The 19,436-nt window shown below is 47.7% G+C and overlaps 6 non-coding genes and 1 pseudogene across 6 annotated transcripts; all 7 read left to right on the top strand.

The window, feature by feature from the left end:
* The first annotated feature begins 13 nt into the window (after positions 1-13).
* Positions 14-176, top strand: LOC135014377 (U1 spliceosomal RNA). The gene has a single exon (XR_010212918.1). It is a non-coding gene; the product is annotated as a U1 spliceosomal RNA (small nuclear RNA).
* Positions 177-847: 671 nt separating this feature from the next.
* On the top strand, positions 848-1,011 carry LOC135014299 (U1 spliceosomal RNA). Its single transcript, XR_010212842.1, has one exon. It is a non-coding gene; the product is annotated as a U1 spliceosomal RNA (small nuclear RNA).
* Positions 1,012-1,163: 152 nt separating this feature from the next.
* Positions 1,164-1,326, top strand: LOC135014395 (U1 spliceosomal RNA). Its single transcript, XR_010212931.1, has one exon. It is a non-coding gene; the product is annotated as a U1 spliceosomal RNA (small nuclear RNA).
* A 670-nt stretch (positions 1,327-1,996) lies between these two features.
* LOC135014342 (U1 spliceosomal RNA) lies at positions 1,997-2,160 on the top strand. Its single transcript, XR_010212884.1, has one exon. It is a non-coding gene; the product is annotated as a U1 spliceosomal RNA (small nuclear RNA).
* Positions 2,161-2,312: 152 nt separating this feature from the next.
* LOC135014433 (U1 spliceosomal RNA) lies at positions 2,313-2,454 on the top strand (annotated as a pseudogene).
* Positions 2,455-3,149: 695 nt separating this feature from the next.
* On the top strand, positions 3,150-3,313 carry LOC135014275 (U1 spliceosomal RNA). Its single transcript, XR_010212819.1, has one exon. It is a non-coding gene; the product is annotated as a U1 spliceosomal RNA (small nuclear RNA).
* A 152-nt stretch (positions 3,314-3,465) lies between these two features.
* On the top strand, positions 3,466-3,628 carry LOC135014378 (U1 spliceosomal RNA). The gene has a single exon (XR_010212919.1). It is a non-coding gene; the product is annotated as a U1 spliceosomal RNA (small nuclear RNA).
* Positions 3,629-19,436: the final 15,808 nt, after the last annotated feature.

Below are 19,436 nucleotides of genomic sequence, written 5' to 3' on the forward strand. Positions count from 1 at the left end.
TCTAGCCCAACTCCTACTTACCTGCCAGGTGAGATACTATGATCATGAAGGTGCTTCTCCCAGGGCAAGGCTCACCCATTGCACTCTGGGTGTGCTGCTCCTGCGATTTCCCCAAATGTGGGAAACTTGACTGCATAATTTGTGTTTCCCCTGGTCGGCTCTCGTATAATTCAGATCTTTTTGTCTCAGGTCTCTCTCCAGCCTAGTTTGCTGTCTGTTTCCACTTCTCTTTTCTTGAGCCGCTCCCTTCTATGCCCTTGCGCACTATCCTGACTTCTCCCGTCTGCTTACTTTGTGCCTTCCAACGCACAATGCGAACTACAGGTAGTGCTGCAGGTCCCACACCCTTTTATTTGCCTTACAGAGCAGCTCTGGAGCTTTTACAGTGCCCAGCTGCTGCAAGGAATCAGCTTGAATGCTTCAGGGGCTGGGGCATAGCCAACATGAGCCCCACACCGAAGGAGGGTGGAGGTGTTTAATGCGAACTAGGGGTCATCCAAGCGCCGAAAAAGGCTGCCATGCCCTGCACGCCCCTTTTCTCTTTTCATATGCAGATGAGGGTTGAAGCCAACTTTGACCCACTGCTTGGATGACATCACCATATGCAAATCCATCTGCTGCAGGCCTTCCCCCAGGAATGCTTGCACTAGTTGTTGCATTTGGTTTGTTGTTTGGGGGTGCTTCAGTATTAGGTAGCCTTCTGCCCTCCCATGTTCATCTGAAAATATGTGTTCTCCCTGCAGTTGTTGTCCCCAGATGAGAGTTCACTTGTGCTGCCTCAGTTGAATCTCCTTTACTTGACAGAGATGTGCCTGAGCAGCGGCCCTCCCCAGCCCTATCCCAAATCATACTTATTTTGCATAGAAGATACCATGGTCATGAAGATTGTTCTCCCAGGGTGAGGTTCATTCATTGCATTCTGGGTATGCTGACCCCTGTGATTTCTCCAAATGTGGGAAACTCGACTGCATTATTTGTGGTAGTGGGGGACTGTGTTTGTGCTTTCCTCTGGTCAGCTCTGGTAAAAGTCAGATTTCTTTGTCTCAGATCTTCCTCTAGCCTTGTTCTTCTTTCGAGAGTTCCCTTGTGCTGCCTCAGTTGGATCTCCTTCACTTGACATGGGGGTTCCTGAGCAGCGACCCTCCCCAGCTCTAGCCCAACTCCTACTTACCTGCCAGGTGAGATACTATGATCAGGAAGGTGCTTCTCCCAGGGCAAGGCTCACCCATTGCACTCTGGGTGTGCTGCTCCTGTGATTTCCCCAAATGTGGGACACTTGACTGCATAATTTGTGTTTCCTCTGGTCGGCTCTCGTATAATTCAGATCTCTTTGTCTCAGGTCTCTCTCCAGCCTAGTTTGCTGTCTGTTTACACTTCTCTTTTCTTGAGCCGCTCCCTTCTATGCCCTTGCGCACTATCCTGACTTCTCCCGTCTGCTTACTTTGTGCCTTCCAACGCACAATGCAAACTACAGGTAGTGCTGCAGGTCCTGCAACCTTTTATTTGCCTTACAGAGCAGCTCTGGAGCTGTTACAGTGCCCAGCTGCTGCAAGAAATCAGCTTGAATACTTTAGGGGATGGTGCATAGCCAACATGAGACCCACACCGAAGGAGGGTGGAGATGTTTAATGCGAACTAGGGGTCATCCAAGTGCTGCAAAAGGCTGCCATGCCCTGCACGCCCCTTTTCTCTTTTCATATGCAGACGAGGGTTGAAGCCAACTTTGACCCACTGCTTGGATGACATCACCATATGCAAATCCATCTGCTGCAGCCTTCCCCCAGGAATGCTAGCACTAGTTGTTGCATTTGGTTTGTTGTTTGGGGGTGCTTCAGTATTAGGCAGCCTTCTGCCCTCCCATGTTCATCTGAAAATATGTGTTCTCTCTGCAGTTGTTGTCCCCAGATGAGAGTTCCCTTGTGCTGCCTCAGTTGAATCTCCTTTACTTGACAGAGATGTGCCTGAGCAGCGGCCCTCCCCAGCCCTATCCCAAATCATACTTATTTTGCATAGCCGATACCATGGTCATGAAGATTGTTCTCCCAGGGTGAGGTTCATTCATTGCATTCTGGGTATGCTGACCCCTGTGATTTCCCCAAATGTGGCAAACTCGACTGCATTATTTGTGGTAGTGGGGGACTGTGTTTGTGCTTTCCTCTGGTCATCTCTGGTAAAAGTCAGATTTCTTTGTCTCAGATTTTCCTCTAGCCTTGTTCTTCTTTCGAGAGTTCCCTTGTGCTGCCTCAGTTGGATCTCCTTCACTTGACAGGGGGGTGCCCGAGCAGCGACCCTCCCCAGCTCTAGCTCAACTCCTACTTACCTGTCAGGTGAGATACTATGATCATGAAGTTGCTTCTCCCAGGGCAAGGATCACCCATTGCACTCTGGGTGTGCTGCCCCTGTGATTTCCCCAAATGTGGGAAACTTGACTGCATAATTTGTGTTTCCCCTGGTCAGCTCTCATATAATTCAGATCTCTTTGTCTCAGGTCTCTCTCCAGCCTAGTTTGCTGTCTGTTTCCACTTCTTTTTTCTTTAGCCCCTCCCTTCTATACCCTTGTGCACTATCCTGACTTCTCCTCCAATCTGCTTACTTAGTGCCTTACAATGCACAATGCAAACTACAGGTAGTGCTGCAGGGCCCACACCCTTTTACTTGCCTTACAGAGCAGCTCTGGAGCTGTTACAGTGCCCAGCTGCTGCAAGAAATCAGCTTGAATGCTTCAGGGGCTGGGGCATGGCCAACATGAGCCCCACACCGAAGGAGGGTGGGGGTGTTTAATGCAAACTAGGGGTCATCCAAGCGCCGCAGAAGGCCGCCATGCCCTGCATACCCCTTTTCTCTTTTCATATGCAGTTGAGGGTTCCAGCCAACTTTGGCACACTGCTTGGATGACATCACCGTATGCAAATCCGTCTTCTGCAGACCTTCCCCCAGGAATGCTTGTACTAGTTGTTGCATTTGGTTTGTTGTTTAGTGGTGCTTCAGTATTAGTCAGCCTTCTGCCCTCCCATGTTCATCTGAAAATATGTGTTCTCCCTGCAGTTGTTGTCCCCAGATGAGAGTTCCCTTGTGCTGCCTCAGTTGAATCTCCTTTACTTGACAGAGATGTGCCTGAGCAGCGGCCCTCCCCAGCCCTATCCCAAATCATACTTATTTTGCATAGGAGATACCATGGTCATGAAGATTGTTCTCCCAGGGTGAGGTTCATTCATTGCATTCTGGGTATGCTGACCCCTGTGATTTCCCCAAATGTGGGTAACTTGACTGCATTATTTGTGGTAGTGGGGGACTGTGTTTGTGCTTTCCTCTGGTCAGCTCTGGTAAAAGTCAGATTTCTTTGTCTCAGATCTTCCTCTAGCCTTGTTCTTCTTTCGAGAGTTTCCTTGTGCTGCCTCAGTTGGATCTCCTTCACTTGACAGGGGGGTGCCTGAGCAGCGACCCTCCCCAGCTCTAGCCCAACTCCTACTTACCTGCCAGGTGAGATACTATGATCATGAAGGTGCTTCTCCCAGGGCAAGGCTCACCCATTGCACTCTGGGTGTGCTGCTCCTGCGATTTCCCCAAATGTGGGAAACTTGACTGCATAATTTGTGTTTCCCCTGGTCGGCTCTCGTATAATTCAGATCTCTTTGTCTCAGGTCTCTCTCCAGCCTAGTTTGCTGTCTGTTTCCACTTCTCTATTCTTGAGCCGCTCCCTTCTATGCCCTTGCGCACTATCCTGACTTCTCCTGTCTGCTTACTTTGTGCCTTCCAACGCACAATGCGAACTACCACGGGTACATTTACTTAGACCTGCCATTACATGCGCATGGGTGAGTAGTAGTATTCAAGAATTGGTCGAATACCTTGTCATCCGATATAGATATCCTGGAGACATGGGATGCTCCTTACGTTAGATCATATCAAGGACACTGCAGCATACTTACGACTGCAAGGGATATAGGACTCTTGAGTTCACGGGCCAATTTCATGGCAGTCTCGGATAGGAGGGCATTGTGTATTCACCAAGGGAATGCTGATGCTGACTCCAAGAAGAAAGGGAGTCTCTTCCCTATGAAGGTGAAGCCTTGTTTGGCGACGGCCTAGTTAATTTGATCTCGGCAGCTCCCGCAGGTAAGTCAACCTTCTTGCCCTATGTTCCCTCTCAACGGATGAAGACGCATCATTATCTAACGCAGTCATTTTGGCCCAATAGATATGCAAGAAGTTAAGATTCCCCTTTCTTTGCAGGTAGAGGAAGGAGAAGAGGGAAGAGGTCTGTAGCCTCTTCAAGATCGCAGGAGCAGAGATCGTCCTCTGCTTCTGCCAAATCCACTGCATGACGCTGGGGCTCTCTTGGAGGAGCCCACACCAGTGGGGGCACGTCTAAAACACTTCAGTCAGTTCTGGATTAATTTGGACCTGGACTCGTGGGTTTTACAAATAGTGTCCCAAGGGTACAAACTGGGGTTTCAAGACGTTCCCCCTCACCGATTGTTCAAATCGGCATTAGTCAGCAGGGAGAAGGCTTTTATTCAAGCCTCTTCGTGGTCCCGAAGCCGGAAGGCTCAGTCAGACCAATCTGAAATCTTAAATCCCTCAATTTCTACCTAAAGAAATTCAATTTCAAGATGGAATCTCTCAGAGTAGGGATCTCCAGTCCGGAGGAAGGAGATTTCATGGTTTTGGTAGACATAAGGATGCCTACTTACATGTTCCGTTTAGCCACTGCATCAAGCTACCTGAGGTTTGCAATTCAGGATTGTCATTACTAATTTCAGACGTTGCCGTTTGGTCTGTCCACGGCTCCGAGGATTTTCACCAGGGTGATGGCGGAAATGATGGTTCTCCTTCGCAAGCAAGGAGTCACAATTATCCCGTACTTGGATGATATCTTGATAAAGGCGAGATCCAGGGACCAGTTGTTGCAAAACATTGCACTCTCCCTGACAGTTCTTCAACAACATGGTTGGCTCCTAAACTTGCCAAAATCGCAGTTGGTCCCAATGACGCGGTTGTTGTTTTTGGGAGTGATACTGGACACAGAAGAGGTTTTCTTCCAGTGGAAAGGCTATGGAGATCCAGAGTCTGGTCAAACAAATTCTGAAACCAGCAAGAGTGTTAATCCATCAATGCATTCGGTTGCTGGGGAAGATGGTTGCGGCCTACGAGGCCATTCAGTTTGGCAGGTTCCATGCTAGAGTGTTCCAGTGGGACCTGTTGGTCAAGTAGTCCGGATCCCACCTACACATGCACCGGAGGATAATCCTGTCTTCCAAGACCAGAATATCCCTCCATTGGCGGCTGCACAGTTCTCACCTCCTAGAGGGGCGATGGTTCGGGATCCAGGACTGGATCCTAGGGACCACGGATGCAACCCTCCGAGGCTGGGGAGCAGTCACACAGGGGGAAAACATCCAAGGAAGATGGTCAAGTCGGGAAAGTTGTCTCCACATAAATGTTCTGGAGTTAAGGGCCATTTAATAACTGCAGACACAGTACGCACTGGGACGGGTGCCCAGCATCCTCTACGGACTAAGAGAAAAGGATTTACCGGTAGGTATTAAAATCCTATTTTCTCTAACGTCCTAGAGGATGCTGGGGACTCCGTAAGGACCATGGGGATAGACGGGCTCCGCAGGAGACATGGGCACTTTAAGAAAGACTTTAGTTCTGGGTGTGCAGTGGCTCCTCCCTCTATGCCCCTCCTCCATACCTCAGTTTGATACTGTGCCCAGTGGAAACTGGGTGCTTTTCAGGAGCTCTCCTGAGCTTTCTGACAGAAAGTATTTTGTTAGGTATTAGTATTAACCCCATTTTGTACTACCCGCAGTGCATTGTGATAGGTAATAGGGCCTGATTCAGGTTGGATTGCAATCGCAATAAGCAATCCAACTGCAAAAATTGCTAAGAGCATACGCATCCGCCTGCATTTTCTGCGGCACCCCGCAGATAATGCGATCGCCTCTGCCTGTCAATCGGTGCAGGGGGGGGGGGAGGGGGGTCAACAACACTCCATTTCCAACTCGGAGATGGAGCGGTGCGGGGGCAGGGTTTCAATATTGGGTCGGCAACGGAGAAACAGGAGGCGTGGTCAGAGCGGCTGCATAACATCACATGGGCCGGACTCCGCCAGTGGAGCCCCAGCGTCATGCAGTAGATTTTGTAGAGGCCGGGGAGGACTTCTGTTCCTGGGAGCTAGCTGTGTTGTGCAGCTTTTTTCCTCTTCCCCTACCTCTGGCAAGAAAGGACGCACCTCCCACTTTCTTGTTTCTTTGTGACCGAAAGGACTGCATTTGATAATGCGGAGCTTTCTTATGCTGTAAGGTAAAAAATTTGATTTTCCAGCTGTAGCTGTGCGTGTTAATGCTTTGTCCATCCTAGGGGAGGATTCCCATCGTAACCTATCCGTTGATGGGAAAGGATACGCCATAAGAATCCTTTTGGAAATCTGCAGTCTTTTATCTGGAGATTCCCAAGCTTTTTCACATAACTCGTTCAGCTCGTGTGAGGGGGGAAAGGTTACCTCAGGCTTCTTTCCCTTGTACATATGTACCCTCTTGTCAGGGACAGGGGGTTCCTGTGTGATGTGCAAAACATATTTTATTGCCATAATCCTATATCGAATGGATTTTGCCAATTTTGGCTGTAACTTTGCATCAACGTAATCGACACTGGAGTCAGAATCCGTGTCGGTATCTGTGTCAACAATCTGGGATAGTGGGCACTTATGAGACCCTGACAGTCCCTGCGACATAGGATCAGGCATGGGTTGAGACCCTGACTGTCCCAAAGCTTCAGCCTTGTCTAATCTTTTGTGCAATGAGTTTACACTAGCATTTAAAACATTCCACATATCCATCCAATCAGGTGTCGGCAGAGACACCACATTCATTTGCTCCCGCTCCTCTCTAATATAGCCTTCTTCCTCAGACATGTCGACACACGTGTACCGACACACCACACACACAGGGAATGCTTTTTCTGAAGACAGTTTCCCCACAAGGCCCATTGGAGAGACAGAGAGAGAGAGTATGCCAGCACACACCCCAGCGCTATATAACCCAGGAATAACACAGTAACTTAATGTTTGTCCAGTAGCGCTGCTGTATGTCATTTGCGCCGAATTATGTGCCCCCCCTCTCTTTTCAACCCTCTTGTCTACCGTGGTATAAGCAGGGGAAAGTCCGGGCAGCTTCCTCTCAGCGGTGCTGTGGAGAAAAAATGGCGCTGGTGAGTGCTGAGGGAGAAGCCCCGCCCCCTCGGCGGCGGGCTTCTGTCCCGCTTAAACTGTAAAATTGGCAGGGGCTCATACATATACAGTGCCCAGCTGTATATATGTTATATTTTTGCCAAAAAGAGGTTTATATTGCTGCCCAGGACGCCCCCCCTGCGCCCTGCACCCTTACAGTGACCGGAGTATGTGAGGTGTATGGGAGCAATGGTGCACAGCTGCAGTGCTGTGCGTTACCTCAGTGAAGATCATGAACTCTTCTGCCGCCTCTGAAGTCTTCTTTTCTTCTCATACTCACCCGGCTTCTATCTTCTGAATCTGCGAGGCAGACGGCGGCGCGGCTCTGGGACGGACGGCGAGGGTGAGATCCTGCGTACCAATCCCTCTGGAGCTAATGGTGTCCAGTAGCCTAAGAAGCAGGACCTTGCAACTCAGAGAGTAGGGCTGCTTCTCTCCCCTCAGTCCCTCGATGCAGGGAGTCTGTTGCCAGCAGTGCTCCCTGAAAATTAAAAACCTAACAAAATACTTTCTGTCAGAAAGCTCAGGAGAGCTCCTGAAAAGCACCCAGTCTCAACTGGGCACAGTATCAAACTGAGGTATGGAGGAGGGGCATAGAGGGAGGAGCCAGTGCACACCCAGAACTAAAGTCTTTCTTAAAGTGCCCATGTCTCCTGCGGAGCCCGTCTATCCCCATGGTCCTTACGGAGTCCCGAGCATACTCTAGGACATTAGAGAAACTAGAATTTTAATACCTACCGGTTTATCCTTTTCTCTTAGTCCGTAGAGGATGCTGGGCACCCGTCCCAGTGTGTACTGTGTCTGCTGTTATTAAATGGCCCTTAACTCCAGAACATTTATGTGGAGACAACTTTCCTGACTTGACCATCTTCCTTGGACGTTTTCCCCCTGTGTGACTGCTCCCCACCTCGAAAGGGTTGCATCCGTGGTCCCTAGAATCCAGTCCTGGATCCCGAACCATCGCCCCTCTAGGAGGTGAGAACTGTGCAGCCACCAATGGAGTGATATTCTGGTCTTGGAAGACAGGATTATCCTCCGGTGCATGTGTAGGTGGGATCCGGACCACTTGTCCAACAGGTCCCACTGGAACACTCTGGCATGGAACCTGCCAAACTGAATGGCCTCGTAGGCCAAAACCATCTTCCCCAGCAACCGAATGCATTGATGGATTAACACTCTTGCTGGTTTCAGAATTTGTTTGACCAGACTCTGGATCTCCATAGCCTTTCCACTGGAGGAAAACCTCTCTGTGTCCAGTATCACTCCCAAAAACAACAACCGCGTCATTGGGACCAACTGCGATTTTGGCAAGTTTAGGAGCCAACCATGTTGTTGAAGAACTGTCAGGGAGAGTGCAATGTTTTGCACCAACTGGTCCCTGGATCTCGCCTTTATCAGGAGAACATCCAAGTACGGGATAATTGTGACTCCTTGCTTGCGAAGGAGAACCATCATTTCCGCCATCACCCTGGTGAAAATCCTCGGAGCCGTGGACAGACCAAATGGCAACATCTGAAATTAGTAATGACAATCCTGAATTGCAAACCTCAGGTAGCTTGATGCAGTGGCTAAATGGGAACATGTAAGTAGGCATCCTTTAAGTTTACCAAAACCATGAAATCTCCTTCCTCCGGACTGGAGATCACTACCGTGAGAGATTCCATCTTGAAATTGAATTTCTTTAGGTAGAAATTGAGGGATTTCAGATTTCAGATTGGTCTGACTGAGCCGTCCGGCTTCGGGACCACGAAGAGGCTTGAATAAAAACCTTCTCCCTGCTGACTAAGGCTGATTTGAACAATCGGTGAGGGGGAACGTCTTGAAACCCCAGTTTGTACCCTTGGGACACTATTTATAAAACCCACGAGTCCAGGTCCGAATGAATCCAGAACTGACTGAAGAGTTTTAGACGTGCCCCCACTGGTGCGGGCTCCTGCAAGAAAGCCCTAGCGTCATGCAGTGGATTTGGCAGAAGCAGAGGACAATCTCTGCTCCTGCAATCTTGAAGAGGCTACAGACCTCTTCCCTCTTCTCCTTCCTCTACCTGCAAAGAAAGGGGAATCTTAACTTCTTGCATATCTATTGGGCCGAAATGACTGCATCAGATAATGATGCGTCTTTATCCGTTGAGAGGGAACATAGTGCAAGAAGGTTGACTTACCTGCGGGAGCTGCCGAGATCAAATTAACTAGGCCGTCGCCAAACAAGGCTTCACCTTCATAGGGAAGAGACTCCCTTTCTTCTTGGAGTCAGCATCAGCATTTCCTTGGTGAATCCAGATATACAGGGAATGGGGGGAAGGGGATGTGTTCTGCACCAGCTATTAAATTCTAAATATTTGTAAGAAGAGGCCCCAATAAATGTCCATCAGTTATATTAAATATTAATTGTAGGACGTTCGGGGGTGCTACCAGAGACAAGTAATGTTATGCAGGAAAGGAGAAGAGAAAAGAATGTCTCTTTTGCTGGCGCACAAATGATGATTTAAAAATTAACTTTTAATAAATTCGTTAAAATTGTCTAAACACGAAATAAAGTACAATAAGTTTGTATAATGTAATTACCATATATAATAAATGGAAATACATTTATTAATATCAAGGTTCGCTACCTGTGTTGTGTCTTTATTATTGATCCAAATTGACTATATCAATTAGTCTGATACTGAATTACTGGACACTATGTAATATTAGTTGAATGTATATTAGTAATTCACTTGACAAATGTCAGAACCTGGCAATAGTTCTACATATAATACACTTACAGAACTCTTTCCACAATATTTTCCCTTTATTCCAGATCAAATGGTATAATCCCCCACAGTAATTATTCCTGTTATAGTATAGTACAGTATGGTTGCTGGGGACGTCTTTAATGAAAAGAGAGGGAACATCTAATGTGTCTCCTTATGGGTAAAATACTTGCAAGCTAAGTGCTATGAATAGCATCAGCATGTAGATAAATGCTGAGTGTTAGGTGAGTAATGCAGATAAATAATGATATCTAATAATTCTATAGAATAGTGGGTGAATTATTAGATATCCCTATTTATCTGCACCTCTAAGCACACTATTTGACTGTCCACACCCTGCTGTGCCTATTACCCATCTCCTCCACCACCCTCAACACTGACCCACACATCATTCACCCACAAAGATACAATAAAGGTAGTTTGGATAAATTAGCTAAATGAAATGGATTTAACCAATTTATCTAAATGACCATTTTTGGATGTTTTCCAGTGTTTGGGAGCAAATGGTCAATTGTCATTTGCTGCCACATATTAGCATAATTTTGTTTCAACTAGAAAAAAAAATTGGACAGATAATCTAAGTGTGGATCCAGTTTAATGCTGATTTCAGAGCCAACTATAGACTTGATTGAGGTACTGTGTCCCCGGTACCAAATACCAATTAAAATAATATTGTGAGGTGTTAGGTGTTCAAAAAAGACTGAAAATGAGTGGAAATTATGGTTATTGAGGTTAATAATACTATGGGATCAAAATGACCCCCAAATTCTATGATTTAAGCTGTTTTTTAGGGTTTTTTGAAAAAAACACCCGAATCCAAAACACACCCGAATCCGACAAAAAAATTTCGGTGAGGTTTTGCCAAAACGCGTCCAAACCCAAAACACGGCCGCGGAACCGAACCCAAAACCAAAACCCGAAAAAATTCCGGTGCACATCACTACTTAATTAGAACTTCGGTCAATGTAAATTAACCATTGGACTCAATATGGTTATCCTTAAAACCCAGGGGTCTATTTAAGATCGATCTTAATCGATGTTGGGCTTCCAGGTTGAAAAAAACACACACATTTACTAACATTTTAAAATTTATATAAAAAATCATCTGTTCGTAAATGCAGTGCACATGGTTTTGCCCAACTGCTAACAAAATTCCTGCTGCGATCAACTTGGAATTACCCCCATCGATTGATGTTTTCACACTGCTCGTTCCAACCGCAAAAACTATGAAGAGGATGGGGACATATACGCAGGGTCCATCCTGTGCATGTGCCTACATTTTCTCCGGGTGCCCCGCAGAAAATGCGAATGCCTCTGCCTGTCAATCAGTAGAGGGCGTACCTTCGCAGGTATATCGCGATCATGAGCCATGTCTCCCATTTTTGTCATTATAGGTGCTCTGTGAGCTGCTGACCATGCCCCAGCCCCTCTGTCTCCCGTGAATAGACATTGGGGCTTATTCAGACCAGATCGCTTCAATTTATTTTCACCCAGCGGGCAATCAGGTCTGCACTGCACATGCGTATGCGCCACAATGCGTAGGTGCGACGGTCCGGAGATCACAAGAAGATTGACAAGAAGAGGGTGTTTGTGTGGGTGGCAACTGAATGTTTCTAGGGAGTGTCCGGAAAAACACTGGAGGGACCCGGCGTTTTGTGGGAGGATTTGTGACGTCACCTCAATGGCTGAGTAAGTGCTGAGCTGTGCAGCTCTTGTGCACATGTGATCACACACCTGCACAGCAAATTTTCCCTTCCGCTGTAGGCGGCAACCACCTGATCACAGGGATGCAAAAACGCACCCTAGCGATCAGGTCTGAATTACCCACAATGTGCATATTTGCAGAGCAACAAGCTACAGGGAGCCTTCCACCCCCCCCCCTTCCCCATGACTATGGGACACTGGGGGGGGGGTTGTTTGGGTTAGCTGGACATTCCCAAAAAAAGTGACTGTCCTGCAAAAATTGGGTTAGTTGGGAGGTATGTGCAAATACATTTATTGTTTTGCATGCAGGGTAAATACTGGCTTCTTTGACATTTAGCCACAAATGCTGCACAGTTGAATTACAGTATTACACTGCAATTAACAGTTATGCTAGGACATTCCTTCTCCCAAAATCTACCTCTCTCTGCATTAACTTAAAGGAGAAGGGTCTGAATGGGTTAAAAAAAATGTGTGAGGTCCCCCCTCCTTAGTATAACCAGCCTCTTTGAGCCGGTCCTGGTTATTTAAATACTGGAGGAAAAATTGGACAGAGGTTCCCCGTATTTAGACAACCAGCACCGGGCTCTTAGACGGGTCTTGGTTCCAAAAATACGTGGGACAAAAGATGTAGGGGTCCCCCATATTTTTAAAACCAGCACCGGGCTCCACTAGCCAGAGAGATAATGCCACAGCCGGGGGACACTTTTATGTAGGTCCCTGCGGCCCTGGCATTTCCCCTCCAACTAGTCATCCCTGGCCGAGGTTCCCTGGAGGAGTGGGGACCCCTTAAATCAAGAGGTTCCTCCCTTCGAGGCACCCAAGGGCCAGGGGTGAAGCCCGAGGCAGCCCCTGGGTGGTGGGTGCCGGGCTGATAGCCATATGTGTAAAAAAAGAATATTGTTTTTTTGTTGTGGAACTACAAGGCCCAGCAAGCCTCCCCCACTTGCTGGTACTTTGAGAACCTCAAGTACCAGCAGGCGGGGAAATAACGGGCTCGCTGGTACCTGTAGTTCTACAACAACAAAAAATACCCAAATAAAAACACAAACACACACACCGTGACAGTAAAATTATACCCCTTTCACATCGCACAAATAACCCGGTACCGACACGGCATATTGCCGTGTCGAACCGGGTCAGTGTGCGATGTGAAAGCACACTGGCCGATTTAGCGGGTCGCCTGACCCGGTAAATCAACCCGGTAAAAAAGAAGGGTTTTACCCGGGTTGATTACCGGGTCAGGTGCGGTGTGAATGGGAGCCGTGTCGATGCGACACGGTTCCCATTCACAAGATAGGGAGAGGCGGCGCTGGAGATGAGCTCATCTCCCGACGCTGCCTCCACCCCCGCCCCTGCTGCTGCTGCGCGCTCCGTTGTTATGGCAACCGACCCGGTATATTGCCGGGTCGGAAAGCCAGCAGCGGAGTGCAAATGCCGGATCCCACCCGGTAAGTACACGTTTGTCTTACCGGGTAGGATCCGGCATTTGCAGTCTGAATGCAGCATTATTGAGACGGGCTGTAGCATGTGGATGCATGTAACCCTATAAAAGTGATGGATTGGGTGACTATTACAATACCCACTGTTGCTGTCTGAAAAATGATGGATTTATAGATTGCTCTGCCGAGATATGTTTTTTTTCTAAAATCCACAGGTATGGATGGATAGTATACTTGACGACACAGAGGTAGGTAGAGCAGTGGCCTATTGTACCGTACTGCTATATATTATATTATTTATTATTATTATCCTTTATTTATATGGCGCCACAAGGGTTCCGCAGCACCCAATTACAGAGTACATAAACAAATAATCAAACAGGAAAACAGCAACTTACAGTTGATGACAATATAGGACAAGTACAGGGTAAATAAACATAGCTACATCAGCAGATGACACTGGAATAAGTATCAGGTGGCAGAAGACTGCTGGATTTGGTGCAGCTGAAGATTATTAAAGTAAGAAAAGAGTAAGCACATGAGGGAAGAGGGCCCTGCTCATGAGAGCTTACGTTCTAAAGGGGAGGGGTAGACAGACAGGGGTGAGACAGATGGGGTACATAGAGAGTGTGGAACAGAGGTTTAGGATGAGATTTGGCTGGGTTTGGTGAAGAAGTGGGTCTTGAGAGCCCATTTGAAATTTTGTAGAGAGGTGGAGAGTCTGAGGGGGAGAGGTAGGGAATTCCAGAGAAGTGGTGCAGCACGTGAAAAATCTTGGAGGTAGGAGTGGGAGGAAGTAATCCGTAGGCAGGAGAGTCGGCGTGCATTAGCAGAGCGAAGAGGACGGGTGGGAGTGTAAAGCGAGATAAGATCAGAGATGTAGATGGGAGAGGAGTAGGTGAGGGTTTTGTAAGCAAGTGTGAGAAGCTTGAAATGGATTCTGAAAGGGAAGGGGAGCCAGTGAAGGACTAGTAAGAGAGGAGAGGTGGACGTAGTGCATTTGGTGAGGAAAATGAGCCGGGCAGCAGCATTGAGGATAGATTGGAGTGGAGAGAGGTATTTGTCAGGAATGCCAGTCAGGAGGAGATTACAGTAGTCCAGTCTGGAGATGACCAGTGAGTGGATAAGAGTCTTAGTAGCATCCTGGGTCAGAAAGGGTCTGATCCTGGAAATATTTTTTAGATGAAAACGGCAGGTTTGTGAGAGGTGCTGAATGTGTGGTTTGAAGGAGAGGGAGGAGTCAAGGATTACTCCAAGACAGCGGATTTGGGGGGTAGAGGAGATAGTAGTGCCATCAATAGATAATGAGATTGTAGGAGGTGAGGTTATGCGGGAGGGAGGGAAGATGATCAGCTCGGTCTCAGACATGTTAAGTTTAAGAAAGCGCTGGGACATCCAGGAAGAGATAGCAGAGAGACAGTTGGAGATACGAGTGAGGAGAGTAGGGGAGAGGTCTGGAGAGGAAAGATAGATTTGAGTGTCATCAGCATAGAGATGATATTGGAAACCAAAAGAACTAATGAGCTTACCTAGTGAGGACGTATAGAGAGAGAAGAGGACCAAGGACAGAACCTTGGGGTACCCCTACAGTTAGTGGAAGTGAGGGGGAGGTGGAGTCATGAGAGGAGACAGAGAATGAACGGTCAGAAAGGTAGGACGACAACCAAGAGAGGGCAGTGTTACGCAGACCAATGGAGTGAAGGATTTGCAGTAGGAGAGGGTGGTCCACAGTGTCAAAAGCAGCAGAGAGATCAAGTAGAATAAGTAGAGAGTAGTGTCCCTTAGATTTAGCAGCATGGAGGTCATTGCATACTTTTGTAAGGGCAGTTTCAGTGGAGTGGAGAGGACGGAAGCCAGACTGGAATGGGTCAAGCAGTGAGTGTGAGGAAAGAAAGGAAGTAAGGCGGTTGTAGACAATACGCTCAAGGAGTTTGGAGGCAAAAGGGAGAAGAGAGATGGGTCGGTAGTTGGAGAGAGTGTTTGGATCAAGGGTAGGTTTTTTAAGAATAGGAGAGATGAGAGCGCGCTTGAAGGCAGAGGGGACAGTGCCTGATGAGAGGGAGAGATTGAGAAGGTGGGAAAGTTGGGAACAAGCAGAAGAAGAGATGTGGCAGAGGAGGCGGGAGGGGATAGGGTCAAGTGGGGAGGTGGTGAGGGGACAGGAACGAATGAGGGCCATGACTTCCTCTCCAGATGCATGGGAGAAAGATGACAGAGTTGGTGCGAGGGATGGGGAGGGTTGGTAAGGGATGGGAGAAGGCTGGTTACTGATAGTCTGGTGTGATGTGATGTCCTGACGTATGGAGTCAATTTTGGATGTGAAGTAAGTGGCAAAGTCAAGAGCAGAGAGTGAGGAAGGGAGACGAGGTGGAGGTGGGCAGAGGAGTGAGTTGAGAGTGGCAAAGAGGCGCCGGGGGTTGGAAGACTGGGAGGAGATGAGGTTCTTGAAGTATGACTGTTTAGCAAGAGAAAGGGCAGCACTGAAGGATGAGAGCATAAGTTTGAAATGGAGGAAGTCTGCCTTAGAGCGTGATTTCCTCCAGTGTCGCTCAGCAGTACGTGAGCATTTTTGCAGATATCTGATGCATTTGGTGTGCCAGGGTTGAGGTGTTAATTTGCGATGGTGAATAGTGGTTGGTGGAGCAACAGAGTCAAGAGCAGAAGTAAGGGAAGCATTGTATGTGGAAGTGGCTTGTTCAGGGCATGAGAGAGAGAGAGAATAGGAGAGAGAAGTGAGTCAAACAGGGAGGAAAGGAATGTGGTGTCAATAGCTTCAATGTTACGCTTAGTGATGGTAGCCTTAGGAGGTAGAGATGGGGAAGTCGAGAGAGATAGGTTTAAGGAGAGCAGGTGGTGGTCAGAGAGGGGAAATGGGGAGTTGGAAAAATCAGAAATATCACAGCGGTGAGTGAAGACCAGATCCAGTGAGCTCCCATTCACATGGGAGGGTGAGGAGGTCCACTGGGAGAGACCAAGTGAAGAGGTGAGGTTAAGGAGTTTAGAGGCAGGGGATTGTGTGGGGATGTCAATAGGGATGTTGAAATCGCCTAGGATAATGGTGGGAATGTCAGAAGAGAGGAAGTGAGGAAGCAAAGTTGTCGATGAATTTGGAAGCAGTGCCAGGGGGGCGGTAAATGACAGCTACTCTAAGATGGACTGGTTGGAAGAGACATATGGAGTGGACCTCAAATGTAGAGAATATAAGGGATGGTTCTGGTGGTATGAGTTGGTAGGAGTAACTAGAAGGTAAAAGGACCCCAACACCACCCCCATGGCGACCCCCAGGTCGGGGGGTGTGTGTGAATGTAAGGCCCCCAGCAGAGAAAGCAGCAGCAGTAGTAGTGTCAGAGGGCGTAATCCAAGTTTCAGTAATGGCTAGTAGGTGTAGGGAGTTGGAAATGAAAAGGTCATGAGTGGGGACCAGTTTGTTACAAACGGATCTGGCATTCCAGAGGGCGCAGGATAGGGGGTATGAGTTTGTGGGAGAGATGTGAATTAGATTTTCAGGGTTGCTGTAGCGATGAGGTGGGATTAACTTTGAGGGCAGGGATGAGAGAGTAGTGATGGTACGGGTGCCTGAGCTAGGAGGGGAAACTGCAGGAGGTGGGCAGGGAGGGAGGTCAGTGTGATGTGGATGGGGGTGTGGGGAGGTGACAGGGAAGGGAGAGAGGGAGCAGGGCTGAGTTGTGGGGTAGCAGGACCATGGGGCAGAGGTGAATGAAAGTGGGGTAACAGGAAAGGTGGGGGAAGGAAACAGAGGGATGGAGGGGAGACAGAGGAGGAGGTGGAGGAGACTAGGGGGGAAGGATAAAGATACATTATTAGGTATACACTGAGTGATGTGGGGAGTATAAGAAAGCATTGACATAGTGTTAAGTAGGTAAATAGGTTGAGGGAAAGTGGAAGTAGGAGAGGAGACTGTAAGGGAATCCGAGCAGAAGAATTGTAGAAATGCAGGTGAGAAAAGCAGTGTAGGCTCAAGGGGTGTAGATTTAGTATGAAATGAGTCAAAAGCGTAGATAAAGTGGGTGCAGAAATGTATTTGGAGTGTAAGAAATGAAAGGATTGTGAGAGGTTTAAGAAGCAATGGTAATTATTAGAGATGAGCGCCTGAAATTTTTCGGGTTTTGTGTTTTGGTTTTGGGTTCGGTTCCGCGGCCGTGTTTTGGGTTCGAACGCGTTTTGGCAAAACCTCACCGAATTTTTTTTGTCGGATTCGGGTGTGTTTTGGATTCGGGTGTTTTTTTCAAAAAACACTAAAAAACAGCTTAAATCATAGAATTTGGGGGTCATTTTGATCCCAAAGTATTATTAACCTCAAAAACCATAATTTACACTCATTTTCAGTCTATTCTGAATACCTCACACCTCACAATATTATTTTTAGTCCTAAAATTTGCACCGAGGTCGCTGTGTGAGTAAGATAAGCGACCCTAGTGGCCGACACAAACACCGGGCCCATCTAGGAGTGGCACTGCAGTGTCACGCAGGATGTCCCTTCCAAAAAACCCTCCCCAAACAGCACATGACGCAAAGAAAAAAAGAGGCGCAATGAGGTAGCTGTGTGAGTAAGATTAGCGACCCTAGTGGCCGACACAAACACCGGGCCCATCTAGGAGTGGCACTGCAGTGTCACACAGGATGGCCCTTCCAAAAAACCCTCCCCAAACAGCACATGACGCAAAGAAAAAAAGAGGCGCAATGAGGTAGCTGTGTGAGTAAGATTAGCGACCCTAGTGGCCGACACAAACACCGGGCCCATCTAGGAGTGGCAATGCAGTGTCACGCAGGATGTCCCTTCCAAAAAACCCTCCCCAAACAGCACATGACGCAAAGAAAAAAAGAGGCGCAATGAGGTAGCTGTGTGAGTAAGATTAGCGACCCTAGTGGCCGACACAAACACCGGGCCCATTTAGGAGTGGCACTGCAGTGTCACGCAGGATGTCCCTTCCAAAAAACCCTCCCCAATCAGCACATGATGCAAAGAAAAAGGTTAGGTGGTATACAATTATGGACGGACTGCCTGCCGAGTGCAGACACAGAGGTAGCCACAGCCGTGTACTACCGTGCTGTACTGTGTCTGCTGCTAATATAGACTGGTTGATAAAGAGATGTCGTAGTAGTATGTATGTATAAAGAAGAAAAAAAAACCACGGTTAGGTGGTATACAATTATGGACGGACTGCCTGCCGAGTGCAGACACAGAGGTAGCCACAGCCGTGAACTACCGTACTGTGTCTGCTGCGACTGGATGATAAATGATATAAAAAATATATATATATCACTACTGCAGCCGGACAGGTATATATTATATATTATATAATGACGGACCTGCTGGACACTGTCTGTCAGCAGAATGAGTTTTATTTTTATAGAATAAAAAAAACAACAACACACAAGTGAAGTCACACGACGAGTGTTTAACTTTTTCAGGCAATCACAATATAAGTATACTACTAACTATACTGGTGGTCAGTGTGGTCAGGTCACTGGTCAGTCACACTGGCAGTGGCACTCCTGCAGCAAAAGTGTGCACTGTTTAATTTTAATATAATATTATGTACTCCTGGCTCCTGCTATAACCTATAACTGGCACTGCAGTGCTCCCCAGTCTCCCCCACAATTATAAGCTGTGTGAGCTGAGCAGTCAGACAGATATATAATATATATAGATGATGCAGCACACTGGGCTGAGCCTGAGCAGTGCACACAGATATGGTATGTGACTGAGTCACTGTGTGTATCGCTTTTTTCAGGCAGAGAACGGATATATTAAATAAACTGCACTGTCTGGTGGTCACTCACTATATAATATTATGTACTCCTGGCTCCTGCTATAACCTATAACTGGCACTGCAGTGCTCCCCAGTCTCCCCCACAATTATAAGCTGTGTGAGCTGAGCAGTCAGACAGATATATAATATATATAGATGATGCAGCACACTGGGCTGAGCCTGAGCAGTGCACACAGATATGGTATGTGACTGAGTCACTGTGTGTATCGCTTTTTTCAGGCAGAGAACGGATATATTAAATAAACTGCACTGTCTGGTGGTCACTCACTAGTAAACTCTCTGCACTCTCTACACTTCTACAGTACTCCTCCTAGTCCTAAGCTCCAGTAAATCTCTCTCTCTTATAATCTAAATGGAGAGGACGCCAGCCACGTCCTCTCACTATCAATCTCAATGCACGTGTGAAAATGGCGGCGACGCGCGGCTCCTTATATAGAATCCGAGTCTCGCGAGAATCCGACAGCGTCATGATGATGTTCGGGCGCGCTCGGGTTAACCGAGCAAGGCGGGAG

Source organism: Pseudophryne corroboree, unplaced genomic scaffold (assembly GCF_028390025.1).
Source record: "Pseudophryne corroboree isolate aPseCor3 unplaced genomic scaffold, aPseCor3.hap2 scaffold_280, whole genome shotgun sequence".
NCBI lineage: Eukaryota > Metazoa > Chordata > Amphibia > Anura > Myobatrachidae > Pseudophryne > Pseudophryne corroboree.